Genomic DNA, 5000 nt, shown 5'->3' with positions numbered 1-5000 from the left:
ACCAGTAGCTAGGTTTCCATTCAGTCCACCAGTAGCTCGGTTTCCATTCAGTCCACCAGTAGCTCGGTTTCCATTCAGTCCACCAGTAGCTAGGTTTCCATTCAGTCCACCAGTAGCTAGCTAGTTTCCATTCAGTCCACCAGTAGCTAGGTTTCCATTCAGTCCACCAGTAGCTAGGTTTCCATTCAGTCCACCAGTAGCTAGGTTTCATTCAGTCCACCAGTAGCTAGGTTTCCATTCAGTCCACCAGTAGTAAGTCCACCAGCTGGTTTCCATTCAGTCCACCAGTAGCTGGTTTCCATTCATTATTCCATTCAGTCCAAAGCTATTCAGTCCACCAGTAGCTAGGTTTCCAATAAGTAGCTAGGTTTCCATTCAGTCCACTAGATTTTGTCCACCATTAGCTCGGTTTCCATTCAGTCCACTATCTCGGTTTCCATTCAGTCCACCAGTAGCTCGGTTTCCATTCAGTCCACCAGTAGCTCGGTGTCCATTCAACATTCTCGGTTTCCATTCAGTCCACCAGTAGCCTGTTTCCATTCAGTCCACCAGTAGCCAGGCTTCAGTCCACCAGTAGCTAGGTTTCCATTCAGTCCACAGAAGCTAGGTTTCCATTCAGGTCCATTTAAAACCACAGTAGCCTTTCCATTCCATCTCCAGTAGTCTTCAGTCCACCAGTAGCTCTTCCATTCAGTCCAGTAGCTAGGTTTCCATTCAGTCCATGTAGCTAGGTTTTGTATAAACGGCTGTGAATGACATACTGCAAATTATTTATGTAAATATCACAATGTGTCACTAGATTTTGAAATATGAACTTTATTTACTCATGTTTATATGACATTCAGATAGGGCCTCACTACAACCAGGCTCAACTAGAGGTTTACGGGCAGAAGGGTCCTTTAAAACACATTCCTCCTCCATCTCCAGCTCTCTCTGAAAGTATCCATGTCTAGCGTTTATAGTGAATGAATCCCAAAGGCCCTATTCCCTATATAGTGCACTACTTTAGACCAGAGCCCTATTCCCTATGTAGTACACTACTTTAGACCAGAGCCCTATTCCCTATATAGTGGACTACTTTAGACCAGAGCCCTGTTCCCTATATAGTGCACTACTTTAGAACAGGGCCCTTTTCCTATGTAGTGCACTACTATAGACCAGAGCCCTATGGGAGAGTCCTATGGGTCCTGGTCCAAAGTCCTGCACTACATAAGGAATAGGGGACGAGTTCACTATGTAGGGTCCTGGTCCAAAGTAGTGCACTTCATAAGGAATAGGGAACTAGTTCACTATGTGGGGTCCTGGTCCAAAGTAGTGCACTACATAAGGAATAGGGAACTAGTTCACTATGTAGGGTCCTAGTCCAAAGTAGTGCACTACATATGGAATAAGGCTCTAGTTCACTATGTAGGGTCCTGGTCCAAAGTAGCGCACTACATAAGGAATACATTTGGACATACATATATCCGAAATGGCCTTGCAACCGCCTAGCAACAGCCTAGCAACCAGGCTAAACTATGAAGTTGTTAGGCAACGAATGGGGTCTAGTGCCCTGGTTACAAGCACTATAGGTAGGGAACATAGTGTCCTCTATAGGTAGGGATTATAGTGTCCACTATAAATAGGGATTATAGTGTCCACTACAGGTAGGGAACATGGTGTCCACTACAGGTAGGGAACATGGTGTCCACTACAGGTAGGGAACATAGTGTCCACTATAGGTAGGGAACATAGTGTCCACTATAGGTAGGGGAACATAGTGTCCACTATAGGTAGGAACATAGTGTCCACTATAGGTAGGGAACATAGTGTCCACTATAGGTAGGGAACATAGTGTCCACTATAGGTAGGGAACATAGTGTCCACTATAGGTAGGGAACATAGTGTCCACTATAGGTAGGAATAGTGTCCACTATAGGTAGTGTGTCCACTATAGGTACATAGTGTCCACTATAGGTAGGGAACATAGTGTCCACTATAGGTAGGGAACATAGTGTCCAGGTAGGGAACATAGTGTCCACTATAGGTAGGGAGTGTCCACTATAGGTAGGGAACATAGTGTCCACTATAGGTAGGGAACACTACTATAGGTAGGGAACATAGTGTCCACTATAGGTAGGGGAACATAGTGTCCACTATAGGTAGGGAACATAGTGTCCACTACAGGTAGGGAACATAGTGTCCACTTCAGTTAGGGAACATAGTGTCCACTATAGGTAGGCATATGGTGCCCACATTTTGGGAAGGGCAGTACATCTGTAGTGAGTGCAGCCCAGTCACAACAGAGAACACAGTCACTACAGGTAGGGATTATAACATAGTGTCCACTATAGGTAGGGAATAAGCAGGCAGTACATCTGTAGTGAGTCCAGCCCAGTCACCACAGAGAACACAGTCACTACAGGTAGGGATTATAACATAGTGTCCACTATAGGTAGGGAATAAGCAGGCAGTACATCTGTAGTGAGTCCAGCCCAGTCACCACAGAGAACACAGTCACTACAGGTAGGGATTATAACATAGTGTCCACTATAGGTAGGGAATAAGCAGGCAGTACATCTGTAGTGAGTGCAGCCCAGTCACCACAGAGAACACAGTCACTACAGGTAGGGATTATAACATAGTGTCCACTATAGGTAGGGAATAAGCAGGCAGTACATCTGTAGTGAGTGCAGCCCAGTCACCACAGAGAACACAGTCACTACAGGTAGGGATTATAACATAGTGTCCACTATAGGTAGGGAATAAGCAGGCAGTACATCTGTAGTGAGTGCAGCCCAGTCACCACAGAGAACACAGTCACTACAGGTAGGGATTATAACATAGTGTCCACTATAGGTAGGGAATAAGCAGGCAGTACATCTGTAGTGAGTGCAGCCCAGTCACCACAGAGAACACAGTCACTACAGGTAGGGATTATAACATAGTGTCCACTATAGGTAGGGAATAAGCAGGCAGTACATCTGTAGTGAGTGCAGCCCAGTCACCACAGAGAACACAGTCACTACAGGTAGGGATTATAACATAGTGTCCACTATAGGTAGGGAATAAGCAGGCAGTACATCTGTAGTGAGTGCAGCCCAGTCACCACAGAGAACACAGTCACTACAGGTAGGGATTATAACATAGTGTCCACTATAGGTAGGAATAAGCAACATTAAAGCCCAGTCACCACAGAGACATAACAACATTAAAACAGGGTTCTGAATTCCAACTGAAGGCAGGTCAATTCATGTCCTAAATTTAAATTCCAATTGCAAAAAGGCCATTTATTTTCAACGACTTCTCAATAAACTGAAAAGTAAAAGCGAGTTAATTAGTATAAATCGAAATCACTTCCTGAATTGACTTTTGACTACCTTTTTAATTGGAATTGACCCCCCCCAACTCTGCAACAAAAAAAAAACGACTCTAACTCCATTTCCCTGGTCCATGACTCCGCCTCCTCACTGCATGACGACGTGGGGCTCTATGTGGAAAAGCAGCTCGTCGTCGCCGCGACGAACCTCCAGGAGGAGGGGCCCGTCGCCTAGCAACGCCCCCTGCAGCTCGTCGGTGGTCCTGAGTGGGCGGCCGTTCAGCTTGAGGATCACGTCACCGGCCTCTATCCCGCCCCTTTTGTAGAAAAAACGAGAGGTTCTCATTGGTCGTTGGTTCCTAAAGAAGGCTTCTTCCATATTGGTACAGTGATGGCTCAACTTTGCCCTTTGATAGGCTAGCTGGCTAAACTACGTTTTTGATATAACGGATAAACCTATTGCATTAATCCATTCCCTCCTTTCTCTCCAATCAGGGAGGGCCTTGAGGTGTGTCACTGTGTGTTTGTGCATCTTTGCATACGTGTGTGTGTGTGTGTGTGTGTGTGTGAACACATACCTGTGCGCGGGGACTCAGGTATAACCTGATGGACCAACACTCCACTGGTGACATCATCAGGGAAGTCAGGATTCTGCCTCTTCATCTCCTCCACGAGACTACATTATAAATAAACATTAATTAGATTACTCCTCTACCAGACTACATTATAAATAAACATTAATTAGATTAAAGACCTCCTCTACCAGACTACAGTATAAATAAACATTAATTAGATTACTTCTCTACCAGACTACATTATAAATAAACATTAATTAGATTAAAGACCTCCTCTACCAGACTACATTATAAATAAACATTAATTAGATTACTTAGATTAAAATAAACATTAGATTACTCCTCTACCAGACTACATTATAAATAAACATTAATTAGATTAAAGACCTCCTCTACCAGACTACATTATAAATAAACATTAATTAGATTACTCCTCTACCAGACTACATTATAAATAAACATTAATTAGATTACTCCTCTACCAGACTACAGTATAAATAAATTAATTAGATTAATTAGATTACTCCTCTACCAGACTAGACTACACCAGACTATAAATAAACATTAATTAGATTAAAGACCTCCTCTCTACCAGACTACATTATAAATAAACATTAATTAGATTAAAGACCTCTCTACCAGACTACATTATAAATAAACATTAATTAGATTACTCCTCTACCAGACTACAGTATAAATAAACATTAATTAGATTAAAGACTACTCCATTAATTAGATTAAAGACTCCTCTACCAGACTACATTATAAATAAACATTAATTAGATTAACCAGACTACATTATAAATAAACATTAATTAGATTACCAGACTACATTATAAATAAACATTAATTAGATTACTCCTCTACCAGACTACAGTATAAATAAACATTAGATTAGACTTATAAATAAACATTAATTAGATTACTCCTCTACCAGACTACATTATAAATAAACATTAATTAGATTAAAGACTCCTCTACCAGACTACAGTATAAATAAACATTAATTAGATTAAAGACCTCCTCTACCAGACTACATTATAAATATACATTAATTAGATTACTCCTCTACCAGACTACATTATAAATATACATTATAAATAAACATAGATTAAAGACCTCCTCTA

At 41.6% G+C, this 5000-nt stretch overlaps 1 pseudogene; it reads right to left on the bottom strand.

The window, feature by feature from the left end:
• Positions 1-3446: 3446 nt before the first annotated feature.
• The window catches only part of LOC121844761, a 21198-nt pseudogene continuing 19644 nt past the window's right edge, over positions 3447-5000 (bottom strand).

Source organism: Oncorhynchus tshawytscha, unplaced genomic scaffold (genome assembly GCF_018296145.1).
Source record: "Oncorhynchus tshawytscha isolate Ot180627B unplaced genomic scaffold, Otsh_v2.0 Un_contig_4855_pilon_pilon, whole genome shotgun sequence".
In the NCBI taxonomy this organism is placed as follows: domain Eukaryota; kingdom Metazoa; phylum Chordata; class Actinopteri; order Salmoniformes; family Salmonidae; genus Oncorhynchus; species Oncorhynchus tshawytscha.
The sequence above is the reverse complement of the archived record's forward strand: the minus strand, read 5'-3'. Positions and strand labels throughout refer to the sequence as shown.